Below are 21411 nucleotides of genomic sequence, written 5' to 3'. Positions count from 1 at the left end.
TACTACACCTTATATACACACACATACATACATTATATATATGTTCACATATATATATTTTTTTCATAGTGATGAATGATCTTGAGTTACCATCCAGTCTTAGATTAGGCATTCTCAAAGTGTGCTCCAGGGAACTTTGAGGGTCCCTGAAACCCTTTCAGGGAGTCTATGAAGTCAAAACTATTTCATAATACTGCTATGTTCATTTTCTCTTGAGTGTCCAGTGAAATATTCCAGAGGTTACATGACATGTTGATATTACAACAGATATAGATGAGATTCCAGCTGTCTTTTCTGCTAGACATTGATGAGATTTGCGAAAATGCAAAACAAGGCTACTCTTCCCATTGCTTTTAATGTAGAAAATACATTTTATAAAAACATGTTATGTTTACAAATATAATATGTTTATTATTGCTATCTTAAGCAAATACCTTAAGTACCTCAACTTTAATTCCTAATATGGTAAATATTGATAGACATAAAATTATAATTATAAAAGTTTTTGGGGTTCCTCAATAATTTTTATGACTGGGAAACTCTGCCTTTAAACATACTTGGGTTTTATGACACCCTTCATTCATAAACCTTTTAAATTAAAAGGTATCCTAAATGCAGGTACCAGTCCTGCTATTTCCTTTGTATCTGCGCTTTTTACCCAGGGCAATGTGGCCATCGTATAGGAGTTTGGACAATTCTTAGTATTTGATTGATAGACAATGTTTCAATTGAGTAAAAGAGTAAAGACAATATAGGTTTCTAGGAACTTGGAGACTATAGACACCTCCCCTGCTGGCAATTTTATTAATAATTGCATCAGGTTTCCTCCAATTAGAATTTTCCTGACAATGGGGTAAACTCTTCAGAAAAATAACAATCTAAGCACTGCCAAAGATAATGTTAGGCCTAAAGCAGTGATAGACAGTGATGGTAGACAATGTCTGGGTGTGAATTCACATCTTTATTTACTAAAGGAGTTCTCTGCTCTTTTCCCGGTAATGTCACAGTATAACTAGTATAAAGTTGCCTTGGTAATGTTTAATACTGTTCCACCCAGTATATAAAGATCAGAGCTCTTTTTACAACAACACTCAGAAATCAAAATCCATTTTATAGCTCTTGTACATAATTCTGAGTCATTCTTGCTCTAATACAGGATCTGACACATTTTCATTTGAATTAAAACTGAAGACCTGTAAATGAGATTGTTCAGTAGATTTAACTTATTCTCAGACAGATTCTCTTGGAATGAGAAATACTAACCACTGAGTTTGTTCTCCCAGACTTGGGTATAAGTTTCTTTCCTTCTATTACTAATAGATAGGTGTTAGCATTTTGACTATCAAGTTGGTCTAAAATATCTTCTTCATCTCATGAAAAAGTTACAACTATGAATTCTTTCCTTACATGCTGAAGAGTAAATCGGAGCAAAGTGATATTTCCCATTTTTTGACTGGTTAATAATTGTGCCTGTTTGTTCTCACTCACTCTAGAATGAAACATTTCCAGTTAACTCAGTACCACCAAGTTTAGCATGTCACAGTATAGTCCCATCAGATAAGTTAAGTCAGTAAGTGATCCAAGTGTAGGATGACATTCCCTCCATACAGCACAACTCTAATTGGAATCTTCAATTGAGTTTTTAAGCAAGTGCAGGGCAGTGTGATGTGTAGAAATAGCTCAAGCTAGAAAGCTAGAAAGGCCTGTGTTTCAGTCCCAGCTTTGCTACTTACTGGCTATGTGATACTGACAAGTTAATTTTGACCTTACTGAGCCCATTCCCATTTTCCTTTCTATAAAATGGGAATGACAATGTCTATCTGGAAGGACAGTTAGGGAGGTATATGGAAAATACAAGCATACTGTCACAAGGTACATAGCTAATAAATAATTACTATATAGCTAACAATGTAGATCTTTGTTATCATTTTACATAAGAATATCTGTCAATATAGAGAGTTTAAAGAAGCTAGAGAGGATGAATTAAATTTGCCTCATAAGTTCAAGAAACTTGGACAAACTGGACAAACAGGATCAAAAACTCAATCCTTTTCAAGTGAAAAAGTTTTTGAATTTACTCAGATTAGGGTGACAGAATCACACATGTTAAATAAGATGTATGTTTGAACTATCCACATTTGGGAGATTATAGAGGTAAAAATATCTTGAGGAAACCAAATCCAGTAAAAGTCATGGAATCATGCAGAATTTGGGTGAAATGTCTGAGTTCCCCTCAAGCTATAAGCAAAAGCGAACACAAAACCAATTAACTACCACCTTGAAGATTCCTTGGCTAGAGCACAGGTGTGGGGCAATCAGAACAAACACAGGACTTCATGTTAATTTGGGTGAGCTCTTGAGTATTATAATTAAGAACCCTGTTGGGTACTTCAGTTAGAAATGAGTATCTAATAACAAGGAGGCAAGGATATTTTAACATTTGATCTGTGGCCCAGCCAACTTCAGCAAGGTCAACTTCAGGAATCTCAGATTACAGCCAGGGCTGCCTGACCATTTTCTTGTGCTTAATTTGAGTTGACTGTGTAGGCATGAAGCAATAAAATGGAAATATACTTGCCCAAGCTTCTTGGTGCCAGAAAAGCTATGTATTGGTATTTTGATTAGGAAAAGATGGTAGGCACCCTAATTATTAGTGCAGTATTTAACGTGATTCTCTGTGATGTTTACATGTATGATGTTCACATGTTTACATCTCTGTGGTGTCAAATGAGGTTTCATTAAAAGTTACTGAGAACATGGAAATTATTCTGTAAGCCCATCTCTAATAATGTGATATTTTAAAAAATCTAATTTCTTAAGAGGTGTATTTCAAGATCAGCTTATTAAATAGCTCTTCTAGACTAGATCTTTGCTTAGAGCAATCTTCACAAATTAGTCCTCAAAACTGTAACTTATCATTCCCCTTTGATAACCATTACTATCAAAAGCTGAAACAGTTCTCAGAATGTGCTACTCTGTCAGAGTCCTCAAACCCTGGGTAACACATTATGTTGGCTGACATGCCCTAGCTCCAGGTAGTCTTGAAAAATTATCGAGTCCCCTATACCCTACGAAAGTAAGTTCTTCCCCAATGAACCTTACATTCACCTCTTCCCCAGCCTAACATCATCAAAATACATTTCTACATATATTCTGCCAGCCCCTGTTGGTATCTATCAAATGGCTACTACAGTTCCTTTGGCGTATAGGCTGCTACTTATTGACAGAGGGCTTATACTTTCCTGCTCAGGCTGTTCTACAGCTTGACTTTTGTTGTAGGCCTAGGAACAATGAGTGGTGGTGGTAACATATCTTGTGGAAAACAGACATCATCTTGGAAACCATGTGCTTTCAAAAAGTTAGTATATGGTGCCCCTGTGGCAATGCAGAAAGCACTTCTGCCACACAGGAGGTTCTGGGAGACTGATTTTCAAACTTATCCACTGAAATGTCACTATCCAGATTTCAAAATTCCACCCCTTCCCCATTAGAACCCTGTCTTTCACTGCAAATCTGTTGAGGCTGGGAATTTAGCCTCCTTCTCATTATAGAATCAGATCCTAGGCTTGATGTCCAGCAAGTCTACCTGCAGCTGCAGAAAATGAAATTCTTTTTTTTTTTCACAGCTGCCATACTGGCTTTCTGACTTTAGAATGTAACTTTTAAGTTTGTGTTGAACTACACCATGCCTGTCATTTCCCTGTCAAAGTCTCCTATGCCACTAAAAGCATTTATCTTAAACATTATCATTGTCCTGTAATGAACAAGTGCCACAGGTACTTAATGTCAAAATGCCTTTCCTGTAACTGCACTTCTTCCCAAACAACCACAAGTTAAATTTTGAGGTTATTTATGATGTCACAGCATGCCAGAAGTTAATAGCACACCACTACTACCAGCAAAGGATCCTTATTTCTTTTATACAAGTGAGCAATTCATTTTCAAGTTTTGCTGTAAGGGTTCACTTTCTAGAACCACTGAGGTTTCCTAGAAAACAGACCCTGAGTCAAAGATTAACTATTAGTAATTTATTTGAAAATGTAATTCCAAGAAAATAAAGAAGGAAATGAAACTATGTGATGTAGGAATGCCCTGGCTTTTGCTTCCTGATCAGACGCATGTGCCTATCATAATGAGAAATCTACAGAAAGGGTAAATGGGGAAATTGTGCCTCAGAAAGGTCCATCAAAGGGATAAAGTGACAGATAATTCATCAGTCCTGTTTCATCTCCTCTCTTCCACTGGTCAAAGTTGGATTTAACCACTTGGCTTTGGCCTTATCATCCAGCCCCATTGGCATCTACTTAGAAAAAAAACTATGCCTTGCCACATATGATGTTTTATCCAGCTCCAGAAGTGATAAAAGATACCAAAGACTGAAGATGCCATTGGGCTTAGGTAGCAAAACCACTTTGGCTGGCAAGCAGGTTGCGATTCATGGTAATAGCTGGGTGGAATATTTTACTTGAGGCTCCAGGAGACAGTTGAGTCAAGAAAATCTGAAAACACATGCTACTGAAATTTGCAAGAGTGATGAATTTTAAAAAAGAGCAAACAACAGATATTGCCTTCCATGCCCAATATTTAAGACCACTTACAATCCCAAGGGAAAAACACTTGATGACAATACCACATGTTCCACTAAGCAGTTAAGAAAGTTAAGAAGCAGAGTTTTGCTGGTTAAGTTTCCTGACCACTGTGCACATTATTGGAAAGGAGATGTTTGCGCATTCACCAGGGCTAAAGACCATATTATACAGCAATGAAGTAGAAAACAAAATATTTGAAAATATAGATAAGGTCTCTTAGTTTGAGTAAAGCCATTCAAGATCTGGCTATTCAACCAAAGACTTCATCTTATAACATCTTTCTATTACTGAAATATGGGTAAGAGAAGCAAGAACTTGCTAAGAGCAGTAAGACAGGAGAAAACAGATCTACAAAGGGTGACAGAAGCCACTAGCAAAGGCTGTGGCTTGTGTACTATAGCAGTGCTTCCCAAATTTTAATGTGCATACAGACAATCAGAGTATCTTATTAAACACAGATTCTGATACGGAGATCTTGAGGTGGGATCTAAGATTCTGTAGTTCTAAAATACTCCCAAATGATTACAATGCCAATGTTCTGATGATCACATATTGTAATATTAAAAGATACTATGTAGAATGATTGGCTATTACTGATGATACGTAACACTACAGGGGAAATCTTGAGAGAGTCTTGTTTCCAGAAACAGGACTAAGTTCTGTTTTATAGTCTGATAAGGGGCAGATTTCTGAGATAGCATCACAACATGGACAAAGCCAATCTGTTACCAAGGTGTGGTGAGAGGCATAGGGCAGATGGATTTTAATCAAAAAAATAAACAACTGTCTGTACTATTGTGAAGGCAAGGAAATATAGGGAAAGCTGGGAAATAGCAAAGGGGCTTAAGGAATGAACTACTCCTGGCACCAAAATAGAAGGTTCATGCCTACAAATGGGATTACAGCCCTACATCCAAGCGGAAAGCAGAGGTAATAATGGAGATGGAAGGAATTTGGGTCTCAGTATTTCTGGATTATTGGTCACAGGTGGCTATAGTTTTGAATTCCCTTAAATAGAAAAATGTTATCCAAACTCATTATGGAAATTAAAGAGATTAGATTTATGTAGTTTGAGTAAAATAATCAGAACTCTCTCAGTTGTTTGGTTGTCTTGTTAGGATTCCCTGACAACCTAGAGACCTTCAGAGAAGAGAAAAACACCATCAAAGTTATAAGCCCAGATCTTAGAAACTGTGTGTGTGTGTGTGTGTGTGTGTGTGTGTGTGTGTGTGTGTGTGTGTGTGTGTGTGTTTGTGTGTGTTGGGCTGGAAGTTAATTAGCAAGATCAACTTTTTCTCCCTTAAAACATTTGCCTAGTGCTTTGGGTAGCAAATTTGTACAGAAGCTTAGATGAATATAGGAGCAGAAAAGAAAACAATTCTTCTATTATCCGTTTGCTCTTTGGAGACAAATCCAACTGGATCCTCTAAATTAAATTTGAAAAACTGTGTTTCTATTATATTTTCAATAAAGAGTAAAATAAAGAAAAAAATTGAAGGAGATGCTATAAATGAAGACTAAGTATATTCCCCCCTACATAGACAGGGTGAAGTCTTAAAATGGATCTTCAAGACCCGCAACACGCAAGACACTTTGTAGAGGTCTACAAAGACTGCAGATTTTAAATATACTTTGCCAGATCATACTAACAACATCTTGATAAAAAAATCATCATGCTGAGTGCCTATGTACACATGTTTCTCTCACTGTGCAGAAATAGAATGAGTGTTCCTTAGGATTTCTAGAAGGAATCCTATGAACAGGATTGATAAAAGCCATCTGGAATAACAATCTCTGAATTGTTAACTTACCAGACAAAATTTACCAGGTAATAACACTAAAGTCTGTATCTCTAAGCCAGACATTTCTCTTAATATTCAAACTATAAAATATATTCTCCTTAATATCCTATGGGTACTTCAAACTCAACATATGCAATATTACACTCAAAATGTTATTCCCTTCCACTGAAACTTGTTTTTCTCTTTCCTTTCTTACTGCATTTTGGTGTGTATCAACATCATATATCCAAGGATCCAAAGTCAGAAATTAAGGGCTCACTCTAGGTTTCTCCACTTTATTTCCTACAACCAAATCTTAAGTGGTTCTTTAAAAACTTACTCTCTAACACATGTGAAATTTTCATTGTAAATTGTCATTATCTTCTAGTCAGACTATGGCAACAGCTTCCTAACTTGTTTCACCATCTCCAGCCTCTCCACTTTCAAAAGATCAAAAGTGCTACAAAAGTATATGTCTATTCATGTTTCCCACTTGGTGAAAAATTTTTTACTTACTCCTTATCTTGCATAAGGTAAAGTCCAAGTTCTTTAAGATGAAATGTTGGGTCTTATGTGATTTGTTTACCTAAGTAGATCTCTCTACCACTCCAATACCCTTGACTCTGCAATAGTAAACAGAATATGGATCCCAAATATGTGTGCTCTCTGCCTCTTCATGTGCTGGTCTCTCTCTCTCTGAATTGACCTTACATTCCCCAACTCTTTATGGAAGGCCTGGAAATTCATACTCATTTTCAAAATTCAGCATAACCTTGATTACTTAAAACAAGCTTCGTTTTCCCCTCCCTACTCCTGAAAACAAGTTTAACCAATTCTCTTCTGTGCTACTTGTATATTTTAGATATAATTTTATCATTGCATTTAGCACATTCTGTGGTAATTTGTTTATATGCTTATACTCATTATTTAACTTGACTTGAAGAGAAGCACGTTAACTATTCTTATTCACTCATGTCAAGCACTGTAAAATAATACATTTAACAAATCTTTTTGTATAAAGGATGTATACATGCCTATTTGCACGGAGGAATGAATGAATGAATGAATGAATGCTGATTAAGTCCATTGCAGTTTCAAACTATTCAACTTCCTTAGTGTCCTCTCTGTACTTGGCAATCATCTTATTCCTCCTTTGGTGTATTCTTAGTTTTCATATAGTAACTGATTAATCTTTACATGTAGAAACAATAGTAAAAAAACTTAGAAATATTAAAAAGATTTAAGCACTTGAATGTATTTTTCAAGTTGTTGTCCCTCATCCATAAATTCAATGTAAATAAGCGTAAGTCAATATTAACTCCTTACGTGTCTCCTTTCTCAGATAGACCCATGGAGATCTTCCTTTTTCTTACAATTACAAAGCGAGAGTAAGTTCTATTTTCTTGCTAGTCACCAATCTTCTCAGTCTGGCATCTTCAAGAGCCCTATAAAGATTCTGTTTGAATGGAACAATAGTGAAGAACTTAAAGTTTATTCAAGTGACCAAACTCAAATATAGCCCAAGAAAACATCAGAAAGGTGATTTTTTTTCTTTACATTGGAGAAGTCTGCTTGGATTTTTTTCTATGTGGTAACAGAACTTAACAGTGGCCACTGGAATCATTTATGGCACTTTTCAAACAATATCCCAATACCCATATTCCAGAGGCACTGCTGGAAATGCAAAGAATAAAATGTTACATAAATGACCTCTCTCAGATGTAGCATGAAGGTAGGACAGAGAGAAATAATCCTTAAGTGCACACATACACCCACTGTGTGCTAAGAAATGCAGTGTCTTTTTACAGATATTACTTCTCCTATCCTCTAGTTCCCTGTGGTCTTCACTATTTATTCCTTTACTGATCCAGTGGGTAAGCTAGTCAGATAGAAGAATGGAGAACATATCTTTTCTGGCACATTTTCTCCCAGCAGTTGGTAGATAAGAGGCTGGTTCTGAACTAAATGAAGTGGTCAACTAATCACTGATACATGGCACTTCTCAGGCAATGCCCAAAGAGAGTTTTCTTGGAATGGACAAGATAAACAATCTAAATTGTCCGTTATCTATGAACATAAGAATCTATGAGCATGAAGGCAAAATAGATCATTTTGATCCATACATATCATTCCTAACCTCCCCCACATCTACTTCCACCTACACCAGTAAGGGAAGCCATTTATAAACTGCAGACTAACTGGTTTATAACTCAATCTTCTTTCTCTGCTCTTACGCACAGGGAAAAAAAAAAAAAATTTAGAAAACACAAGTATACTAGTATTTTAGCCTTAAGTTCTAATTTCCAAAATGATGGATAAACATTATTAAACATCTGTTCAAACCCACAGAATGTATGCCACTGAACCCCAGCAGGAACTATGGACTTTGGGTGATTTCACTAATGTATTAATATAGGTTCATTGATTTTAACACATGTGCCACCCAGGTGGAGGATGTTGATAATGGGGGAGGCTGTGCGTGTGTGGAGGCAGGAAGTACATGGGAACTCTATACCTTCCCCTCAATTTTTTTGTGACCCTAAAACTGCTCTAAAAGAGTCTTTAAAAATTTTCCATTTCCAAGTTCTAATGTGACCATGAGAGACATAGTGAAGGGTCCAGGGGAAAAAGGAGAGAAAGGAGGGAGAGAGACAGGTGGGGAGGGAGAGGGACAATGGAAATGGAGGGAGAGTGAGAACCTAGTGTCAGAGAACAGCCAGTTTAGAAATACATGTAAACATCCTTATAATTAAGAAGTTTAAATAAATTTTTTAAAAAATGAGTCTCCTAACATCTTAGGTTGAACTTTTTCAAATGGGAAGATGATGAAAGTTCTGAAAACATATTAAACTTTCGTGTTTCAGCATCAGTCACTCTTTTCCCAAAATTATACTTTTGATGTGTGTGTGTACAGTACCCAAAAGTCTTAAATCTGAGAAAAATTTAAAGATTTAGTGATCATTTACAAGTTAAGAGTTATTAACATTACAAATATTCTAAGAGAAAATATAGGGGAAAAAGAATTTTCAGGAATAAATTATTTTTCTATGATGACCTAGTCTACATAAATTAGATTTCAAATTGAAGCCAGTATTTAGTCTGGCTTCAATCTTTCATTCAACACGTATGTATTAAGCATCTACAATATGACAGGTCCTATTCCCAGGTGTTGGGGATGCAGTGGCCAACAAGGCAGATCAAGTCGCTTTTCTCATAAAGTTTGCATTCTAGTTGGGACAGGGAATAAGAGTCAACAAATAAGTGGTTTCAGATAGTGATAAGTTTTCTGAAAAAGTTATGAATTACAAATATTACCTGATAATATTGTTAGTGACAGACAAAATCTGGTATTTCCAGGATAGAATGTTACAGATATATGGAGATTTCATAATTGTTTCCAGCCAGAAAGATACTGAATGCTGAATCAGTAATGGTTCCTGGATTATTTTATATGTCTTGTAAGCATATATTGCTTTCAATATCTAGTTCCTGATATATGTTTATTTCTTCTTATAAGCAAATTCTTAAACACACACAGTCACAGAATGCTATAGCTTTCTTTGTAGGGGCAGCACAATTCTATAGCCACAACTTATTACACAGAAACTGTGCCCACACACACACGCATATCTCCAGGGAAAGGTTGATTTGCATGGTTCCTGGTTTTCAGAGAAATCTTCCCAAACAATTTTCCAATAACCTGATGCATTGGAAAATTTCAAATTATTGGCATAGAAAATATGGTTGACCTAATCTCTGTCAGGTGTAGGAAAGGCTCCCACTTGTCATTGTCAAAATGAAACATGTATTGGGTGGTTAACAAAGAGGTTAGAATTTTTTTCAACTTACTTATACAGAGCTTTTTAAAACTTTCTAAGTAATTTTGTGACTTACGTGAAGCATTCTGTGGTGTGTACACGCTGGGAGGAGGCTGAGGAGGAAGTGTGACAGCATAAAGGGGGCACTATGCAGATGTTATCCTTTATTTCCTCCTGGTGAGCTTTGGAAATATGTGTGCATTTTCAGAGGGATTAAGAAAACAATTTAGTTAACAAATTTAGAACAAATTCCTTGTATAAAGGAGTTCATTTCGGTCTCTTTTCTTCCAATTATCTTAAAAATAAAGATGAAAGAAATATCTTCAATGCTTACCACGTTCCACACCTGCCTTTCTCAGTCTCTAAAGAAAAAAAAAATGACACTAGTTTTGATTTACAGAAATGGGAATTGTTAGTACAGAAATGGGAAATCTAACAACAGCTGGTTCAGAACTGGTTCGTCACTAAATCACTTGGTAAAATTCAGGTTTGCCTAGTAAATAATAAGCTTTGATATTGAACAGTCAAAAAAATAATAATGTTTGTGTGCTTCGCTCAAGTTACAAGAAATAAAGTCCACCATATAGCAAGGAATGAAAGAGAAGATTAGTAGAACAGCATGAACAGAAAATAACTGCGAAAGAGAGCTAGTGCTCCAGACAGTAAGGTTGTTAAAATGTAAGCCAACGAGATGGCATGACTTTTTTAGAGCTGTGCCCTTTACAATTTGTTAGAACATGCAGATCTCAGCAAACACATTAGAAACATGAAATGCGGTGAAATATTTTCTACTTATCACTTTCTACAGGGAAACTGCACAGGTGAATGGTCACTCAGCAGTTAAAATGAGCAAACTCTGAATACCAATCCCAGGATTGCCCCATGATAATTCTAGGACCTTGGCATACTAAACAAACATATGTAAAACTTCACTGTTTCTTTCTCTTACAAGACTCAACCCTTGAGTCCACAAGCAAGAAGAATGCTAGTGAGCATTTCATAAGCACTGGTCCTGATAACAATTTTATGGGAAATAACTAATTATTAAAATGAAGGCAACTTACATGCAAAGTGATGTGCAAATGTTAAATACTATAGTAAGACTGTCTTCTGAATAGAGAGACAGAAGCTTATTTTACAGGAACTATAGACTATATAGGGTAATATTATTGCTGTATCTGATAAATAGCTAGCCAAAGAAATGGGAAAGATTGGAAATTTCCTGAATACCTACTTTATGACCACCATACACATAGAGCTAGACTTTAAAAAATTTTTTTACATATATATGCATTTATATGTGTAACTAAGTGGACTCTATACTTGAAATGTCCATTTGTAAAAATAAAAAAATTTTTACCTATTGTCAATCATAGTAGTAGAAACACTTTTTTTGAATAATTTGGGAGTAGGGTACAAAAAGGACAAGACAGACACACTAGTAAAATGGGAAAGTACATTTTAAACAGCTGTAGGCCTTTATAGACCACAGCCATTTTTTAAATAGCTGTTAAGATATAATTCACATACAATTCACCCAGTTGAATCCTACCATATGGGCCTCTTTCAAAAAATTTTTATTGCCTATTTTTTTCCTATATATGGATCACACATTCAATGATACTTAGTTCATTCGCAGGGATGTAGGATCATCACCACAATCTGATTCTAGAATTTTCTTTCCCCTAAAGAAACTCTTGTCCTTTACAGTCACTCCCCATTTGCCTGTCCCACTTCCAGCTGTAAGCAGTGACTAATTTGTCTTCATAAAGTTGTGCATTGTAAACATTTCATATAAATGGAATCCTACAATACATTGTCTTTGTTACTGGCCATTTTCATTTAGCATACTTTTTTGAAGGTGTATCAATGTTTAATCAGATATCAGTACTTCATGTCTTTGTGTTGCTCAATAACACTCCATGGTATTGGATGCAACACACTTTATCCATCATCAGCTGACAAATTCACAGGCTATTTACAGTTTTTGGCTGTTATGAATAATGTTGCTATGAACACATACGTACAAGTTTTGTGGATCTGTGTTTTTCATTCTCTTGGATATGTACTTTGGAGGAACTGCCAGACTTTATCATGTCTCATTTGAGGCACTGCCAAACTGTTTCCCAAATCAACTATACAATTTCACATTACCATCAACAAAATGTGAGCATTCCAACTTCTCCACATCCTCACCAACCCTTCTCATTATCTTCCTTTCTGATTATTAGTCGTTCTAGTGGGTGTCAAGTATACCCACTATGGTTTTAATTTGCATTTCCCTACCAACTAATGATGTCGAACATGTTTTCATGTGCTTACTAGCTATTTGTATATCTTTTTTGGAAAATACCTATTCAAATCCTTTGCTTATTTATAATTTTTTTGGAGTCTTAACAGTTATTTATAAAATCTGGATATAGAGTCAAAAGCTTATTTTACAGGAACTATAACTATATAGGGTAATAAAAAACATGTCTTTATCAGATAGATGATTAGCAAATATTTTCTCCCAATCTGACCGCCTTTTCACTTTCTTGATGGTATCATTTCTCACACACTCACAGTTTTTTATTGGTGTTGTCTAATTTATTTTTTTTTTAATCATTTTTGCTTCTATAATTCACAATCACAATACAGGTAGGTCCTGGGAAAGCAGTACAGCATGGACAAGAGAAGTAATGACTCTAGCATCTTCCTACACTGATAGACAGTGACTGCAGTTGGAGGGGTAAGGACTTGATAATATGGGTGAATGTTGAAACCACAGTGTTGTTCATGTGAAAACTTCATAAGACTGTATATAAATATTTTAGTAAAAGAAAAGTAAAAAAAATCATTTGTGCTTTTCATGCCACATCTAAGAAACTATTGCTTAATCCAAGGTAATAGAATTTTACATCTATTTTTTTCCTAAGAATTTTATAGTTTTGGTGCTTACATTTTTGATCTATGATGCATTTTTGTGTTCATTTTTTTATAGATGCAAGTAGGATCCAAATTCATTCTTTTGAATATGAATAACAGGTTGTCCACGTCTCAAATTTACATTTTTCTTTATATTTGGAAACCTTATGGCCATTATATTTTTTATTTTGGGGGTCCTTTTCCCTCTTTCATCTCTCTCTGTTGCACCTATGTCCTATGTTTTTGCGAGCCTAATAGTGTCTCACATTTCCCTGAGGTTTTGTTTTTTTTCCACTTATTTTTTTTTCTCTTTTCTATAGATTGCCCAGTCTCCACTGATCTGTCTTCAGTTTGCCGATTCTTTCTTCCGACCTCAAATCTGCTGTTGAGTCCCCCCTATTCAATTTTTCATCTCCATAATCTCCATTTCATTCTTTTAAATATTTTTTCTTCTCTTGATTTATGCTATCTGCCTGATAAGGCACTGTCATCATAACTTCAATTCTTTAAGCATTGTTTCTTTTAGTCTTTTAACATATTTGTAATAGCTGCTTTAAAGTCTGGCTGCCAAGTCTACCATTCAACCATACGGGCCCCTTTCAAAAACAGTTTTTATTGCCTGCTATTTCTTTCCTATATATGGATCACACTGTCTTGTTTCTTTACATATCTCATGATTTTTTTATTGGAAGCTAGACATTTTAGGTATTGTAGAGCAAATCTGGATACTGAAAACCCTCTGGGGATTGTTCTTATTTTTATTTGCTAAGTTATTTACTTTTTTAGTGTTTTGGTTGAACTAATTCTGCAAATTCTAATTCCTTCCTAATATGTGGGCTCTAAGGTTTCTTCCAGCTTTCCTCCTGTTGTTTTTCTAGCTTGTCCTGGTTCCCTCGGGTTGGCATAAGCCACTTATTGACCAAAGGTTGTCCAGCTCTGAGGCTGCAGTCACCCTTCAAGGAGTTCATGTTTTGTTGCCCTGTAGTCAGTCAGGGACTAGCAGCTTAGGGAGTCCCATTCAGAACGCTCCCAGAGGGCGTGGCCTTGGGTACGCACTGTCTCGCAGTCTACAGGGATTAGTGTGACTTTATGCGCACACCTACCTTTGTAGGGGTAGCCTCCAGGTAAAACAAGCTCATTGTTCAATCTGTGTGTGATCAGGGTTTGTGTTTAAGCCCCTCATGGCAGTGTCGACAGGCCTTCTACAGCTTGGGGAACACTCAGCTTGCACCGACCCTCACGGCTCCTGAGTGCGTGCTGGCCGGCACAGACGCACAGCCTTCCTGACCCCAAGAAGGGCTGTGGAGCCAGGAGGGCTCTCCTCAGCTGTGTTTTTCTATGATTCTATTAAACTTCCAGGTGCCCTTTCTTGGTTGCCCTCAACAAACTTTCCTTGCTTTTAAAAGTACCCATTGGCACAGACGTCTCCACCCTATGTCCTAAATACAGTATTTCCTCAGCCAAAGCTGCAGAGCTCCTTGTCCCCATGGCCGTGGCACTCTTCCACCATTCCACCAGAGCTGAGGGTAGCGACCTGCTGATCCAAGAGTGACACCCTGGTCTATGAGTGGCCACAAGGGGAAGGGCAGAATGGTTGCCCATGTCTTCTCAGCTTGCTCCTCCTGATGGGGAATTTGTGCCCTTGGAGTAGGGGTTGGGTGGGGAAAAGGAGAGCTGTTTCTCTCAGCCATATCTACATGGAATAGAGCTTCTCCAACACAGGGCTGGGATGACAGTAAAGGGAAGCCCCAGACTGGGAGCTCAGAGGAGAGGAGGGACTCCCTTATTGGCTGCAGCATTCAGAACCTCTGTAACGTGGAACTGGGGGTGGGGGCTCAGGGAGCAGGTCATGGCTCAATTGCCACAGATTCTCCTGTTACTATTAGTACTGACAGCAAGTACTTCTTGTTGAATGGATGTTTTTGCATAAGCTGTAGGTCCTTAGGACAATTTCCAGAGACTTTGAACACTTTTTTTACTTGTAATTTTCACTTGTTAAATTGATGTTTTGCTGGAGAGAGAGTTCATCAAATATCTCTGCCATTCTGGAATCCCACCTCCTTCACATTCCACAGCTTGATATTTAGCTATACAGCATAAATACATATTCTGAATTTCATACCCTTTTCAAATTTCCTCTCCTACCTTTTAAGGTCAGGACTATGACATGAGAAGAAAAATGGCAAAAACATTGTCCTTGTGATATACATTTTAGTGTGCTGACAATGCCCATGACCAGCTGCAGTCCTCCACATACTCTACAAATAGGGTGAATATATTCTGAATCACACACAGCAATCAAAACTATTTTCAAATGAGGCTTTGTTTGTGGCGGCTCCGTCCAGCTTCTGAGCTCCGTAAGCCTGTTCAGACAGCAGTGGCATTTATTGTAATCCTAGGATGTTGTATTTGCTTTTTTAAACTTCAGATTCTTGCAAGTTGATAAATATTTTCAAAGAATGATAAAGAAAATTTGGTTTCTTTTTTCTTTTATTTCCCTTTTCAAGAGGATACTTTCAAAAATATTAAATGTCAACCCAGGTGTAACTCTAAGGGGAAAATCCCAGGGCAAAATGCTTTTGAAACCAAAATCAGTCAAAGGGAGAAATAAAGCAGTAGAAATTGCATTTATTTATTACAAGCAGTCATCCACTTCTGCTCCCCCATGTCTCTTATAACCTAGCTGCCAAAGAAGAGACCTCTAACCTCTCTGGTCCAGATAAGCCCTAGCTCACCCTTGTAATTACCTATTGATATGGAGATGGACTACTTCTCTCCATCCCATGGAAACCCCTATTGATACGGAGATGCACTAAGATCAGCTGAGAGATTCTGGAAATATTGCAATTTTACCCATATGAGGTGATAGGCATCTCCAGTAGGAATCCATATCTACGTGTATTAAGGCCATTTGCTGACTATTCATTAAAACAGCAGGTCATATTTCTGGCAGAATTGAAGTACTTCAACTGCATGAAGAAATTGAGCAGGTCTAAGTTTCTACAGAGTGTTTATTTAGCTATTAAATCATGTTAGCTGCCATGCCGCAGAACCCAACCTTTGGACTGGTAGAACACTATATATTTTGCAAGGACATTGCCTACATGGTATTTGTGGAAAAAATTCATTCCAGAAGTGACACATAAGGTTATAAATGATACCAGTGAAAGCACACAGCCTAAGAAAATTCCAAAATTTTTTTCTTAAATGGGAAATCAGTTTAATTAAACTTTATTATGTTTTAGAGCATAAACTCATTAAACTTGAAATACATAGTGCAAATGCAGCATTGATGCATTGCCTACATGGTATTTGTGGAAAAAATTCATTCCAGAAGTGACACATAAGGTTATAAATGATACCAGTGAAAGCACACAGCCTAAGAAAATTCCAAAATTTTTTTCTTAAATGGGAAATCAGTTTAATTAAACTTTATTATGTTTTAGAGCATAAACTCATTAAACTTGAAATACATAGTGCAAATGCAGCATTGATGCTGTTATATCAAATTTTATCTTGAATTTACAAAAATAATTGAAGATAAGCAATATGGTTATCAAGAATCACCTCCACAAATTCAAGGTATGCTGATATTTACCATTAGTTAAATACCTGTGAAACTGATATTCACTGGCAACACTTTATTTCCTATTTTTTAAAATTACATGTCATATTAGCTGTGGTTGATAAATATTTATTTCTAATAGCGTCTTTTCATGGATTCACCTATGTTTTTACTGACTTTGAAAGAAATTTTGTTTTAAAAAATACTATCAATATGCTAATAATGATAGTATAGGATAGCAAAATGCTTTTTTTTTCTAAGTTTATACAGAAATAGTCTTTAAAGTATGAATATTTTCTAGTGCATATAGGCATGAGCAACCAGTCATACTAACAGTAAAGTAGCAAATATTTATGAACTACAGAGCAAACACTAAAATATAACTTGCAAAGATCCACCAAAAATGGAAAGATCTGGAATGCTAGCCTCTCAGATCTGTTTTAAGGAAACTTGAACTCAAATCTTCACATAATAGATCAGCACTGTACAACAGCTATACAGTGCAAGCCATGTATATAATTTTTAATTGTCTGGTAGCCATGTTAAAAGAAGGTAAAAATAAAAAGGTGAAATTTTTAATAATTTCTTACCATCTTTCCACCTGAAGAATTTTTAATACAAAAACTCAAGTTATTTACAAGCATAGCTGTTAAAAATCATTTAAAAATTTTTTGTCTATTCTTTTTAAATTTTGATTGCAAACAATTTCATCGATGCTTTTTGTTGAAAGGTAATACAACATTTACTATGAATTTGTTGAAAGTGTCTCTTTACATTATCCACTTTATTATGTTTTAAAAATTTTTACACAACAATAAGTCAGCTTTTTGGCTTTGCTGTGTCCAAGTAACTCGGCAATTACGATTCATCATGAAATTTGCGACATGTCTTCTTTTAATCTCTTTTCTCTTTACTAATCGGGTAGCAGCATCTCCACCCAATGCTGCAACAGGAAATTTTCATTTCAAATTTAAAAATGTGTCCATACTTATTTTTAACTAAAATAATAATTAGTATTTCAGTTTATTATCAATTACAAATCATATAGGTATTGCTGTGTAAAATGTCAAGTAAGCATGCCACACTTTTACACTGGTGTGTAGAAGGAGAAAATCAATTAGAGTCAATCCACGGACAGTGACCAGGCACACGCACCCAATCTGCACACTACATAAGCCAGCAACTTACACAGTTGGTTAACGTGAAATATCATTCTACCAAAACAATAACATTGTGTTAATAGAGACCTATTTTATACTACCTCAGCTTTTAAATTTAAACTTGGGTAACTGGAAATTTATATAAAATTAAAATTTAGTTCCTCATATTAGTTAGTAGTTTCATAGTTCTAGGTAAATTTCACTACATCTTACTAATTAAAACTGGTTAAATGCGGAGTTGAGCTCCTCCTAATTTTCCTTAGATAATCCCTCTATGCTAGTTCTCAAGGATTTTATCTATCCACAGACAGCATGGCCATCAGAGCTGGTGACTGCCAAAGCTCTGGGATAGGTAGGCAAGTTACAGCTTGCAGGAGAGTTTGGGAAACAAAGCATATCAAGCTGTTGTCGTGGGACCACAAAATGCTGGTGCAGAAGTCTATGGAAAGCTGTTGCCTTTGTATAGCTGCTGCTTCTGTTGGTCAGCAGCTAAGAGCCCAGTTATGGGGCCTGGGGACCCCTGCTTGTCAGCAGGGTCAGCAATCAGGATAAGGAAAGTGGACAGTAAGGACAAGCTGGAACCTGACAACACATATGTGTTTATAGCTGTATGTCATAACACTAGCCTTCAGAAAGCAATAGCTACTGCTTCACTTCTACCTTCCATACATCTTTCTCTTCTGGTCAATTCTAACATGAGACCACAAAAGGTAGGAGATATATATATATATATGTATATATATATATATATATATATATACATATATATATATTATTCTCTATATTAGGAAAATAGTTGACTTAGAGAAAAGTAGATGGATTTAAGATAAATATATATATATAGGAGACAGAATTAAATTCTGAAGACTGATTGGAAGTAAGGATTAAGAGAAAGGCAACAGTTTAGGATGACTCTATTTTAAAGTTTATGCACAGCAAATCTAAGTGAATAGTAATCCCATTCACTGACATATGGGAGGCAGAAGGGAGTCGTGGAGGAAAATGAGAGTTCAGTTTTAGGCATAGAGTTTAATTTTAGGCATGGAACATTCAAGCAAAGATATCCAGAACTTGATTACATACAGTTAAAAAAAACAAGACAACAGGACCAAAATGGAGTCACTTATGCTAAACCCACATCACCAAACTGAAAAATACTAAAATTTAATAAATAAATTTAATTCTCTTCCAGAAATGGAATCTTAAAGCAGTCTACCAGGAATTACCCTATCAGCACTTGGTAAGTCATCTGCCTGACAAACCGCCACTATCCCCTAAAGGAAAGGAATTCTTCAACAACCAACCCAATTTTTGCCTAGTATAACTCCCTCCCCCTGTTCCCTTCTGCCTGCAAATCTTTCATCTTGTATAGATCCTTGGAGCTTTCTTCTCTCTGCTGCACTTGATGCTGCCTGATATTAATCAATTTTTGGTCAAATAAACTCCTAAAATTTTTAATATATCTCAGCTTATCTTTCAATACACTGGTTTAAAGTTCCAAGGAGATCTGGGCTACAGGTACAGATTTATAACCAAAGTCTTATGTTTAATAACTGACCCATGAGAATAAACAGAACCTGGAGGCAGTATACAGCATAAGAGAAATGACCTAGAACAGACCCCAAAACACTAGGAACTAAGGGTAAGGCAGAGAAAGTGAAGACAACAACGGAGAATAGAAACAAGCAGAGAAGTGGAAAGTCATAAGAATGTGGCAACCTGGATGGCAAAAGTGCTTTACGAGAGTGAAAAGTGCAGGTCTCCTCACTCCCTAACAGGGAGGAGGTAAGAATCAAAGCAAGGGAGGAGGAAACCACATTAAGTAGGAGAAGAAAGAGATTTTCTAGGGTAATAAAAGCATACAACAGGCCAAGTGCAGGAAACGTTATCTGATAGCTTCCACTTTCCTATGAAACGAGAGTCACTGTTGTATTTTGGCAGTAAAAGGAATGGGAAGGGCAGGTAAAGTTGAGCAAAGAGCCAATAATTTGATAGAGTTGCTAGAGAGAGCTGAGAAGAGAGCCAACCAATCAGGAAATGTGAAGGGATAGTGGGAGAGCATTTGAGAACCTAGTTACCTTTGGGCCCATGCATATCTAGTTTCGCCCACCAGCCACGGAGAGTAAAAAATACTGATTTCATGAAGTACCTGGCAGGTCACTGTAAACTTGTAAGGGCAGTGTCATTGGAGTTTGAGGCAGTTGCCAGGCTTAGAAGCATAGCATTTTGGGGTTCATAACCTAGTTCTAAACTGTACAGATGTATAACCTTAAGCTATAATTTCAGCCTCATTTTCCTTCAGTTTTTCATGTGTATGAGGACAAAACAACAATTACGAAGTTGTGAGGATTCAACTAAAAAGTGCATGTAAAGAGATGAAAGTGTTGGGCATGTAGCAAGGGCTTAACAACATTGGCTGTTTATACTACTATTGTTATTAAACTTCTTCATTTTAGAATGGAATTAGTATTATTGACAATATACGGTTCGAAAGAAAGAGGTTAAAGTGATAGGCCATGAAACCCAACATTGGAAAGATAGAAAGTTACAATGAAAAGTGGCTGATGCCTTGAGGAAAAGGAAAGGGTTCAGGTGGACATGGGGTTCAATCCTGAAGACAAGATCAGGTTAAATATGAATAATTGGCTAGATGACTGAACTCGATGGAAAGACAGGAAATTATGGGCCAGGAGTTCATTATTCCAATTGATTATATAAATAAAGGGTTTCCAAGTGTTGGCAAGGTCCAAGCTGTGGTCCTGGGAATGGGTAGTTGAATAGGGGAGAAGGAAAAGATATTGGAATCCAAGATGCAAAAGTATTGGATGCAATGTCTATACAAGACTGGTATTACCAAGGAAGGTAGTTGGGATTGTATGTGTATAATCAAAGGAGAAAATGCAAACATACAGCTTCCAGGAAAGCAAATTGAGTGTTTTTTTTTAACTTACAATATCAATGCTATTATTTATTATGATTTTAATAATTAATACAATCATATACTTGGGTTAATGTATTTGACCACAGTGGTGTTTCATAAATATCTTATATATTCTGAATTTTTAACTAATCTATTCCTCTAGTCAGCCTATTAAATGCTTTTAAATCCTTGATAGTTAAATCTCCAGTCTTGCCTAATAATTAATTGTGATGTTTTGCTTTTATTGTCAGGAATTGCTACTGAATACTTTCATTTACTCAACATATATTTTTGAATGATTATGTGCCAGCATTATCCAGGTACTAGGTATACATCAGAGAAAAAAAACAGGTCTCTGTCCTCTTGCAACTTCAGTGTCAGCAGGGGAGAGAGATATAGTCATAGACATAATAAGTGTATGACCTTTAAAAGATGGCAAATGCTATGGAAAAGGAACACAAAACAGAATAAGAATCCAAACCATAGAGTGGGTAGTGAGTCTAGTTTTAAAGTGGGATAGTCCAGGTGGGCTTTGTTAAGAAGCCATTTGAGCAGATAGTAAAAGGTCATGTAGCATTCTGAAGATCTAACTAATGAGATGGTTCTGCACTTTATTCATATATTTCTTGTTCCTTTGTTTTACTTTGGATAATCTTGATACCAATCAGCAT

This window comes from Manis pentadactyla, chromosome 7 (genome assembly GCF_030020395.1).
Source record: "Manis pentadactyla isolate mManPen7 chromosome 7, mManPen7.hap1, whole genome shotgun sequence".
Lineage (NCBI taxonomy): Eukaryota > Metazoa > Chordata > Mammalia > Pholidota > Manidae > Manis > Manis pentadactyla.
The sequence above is the reverse complement of the archived record's forward strand: the minus strand, read 5'-3'. Positions refer to the sequence as shown.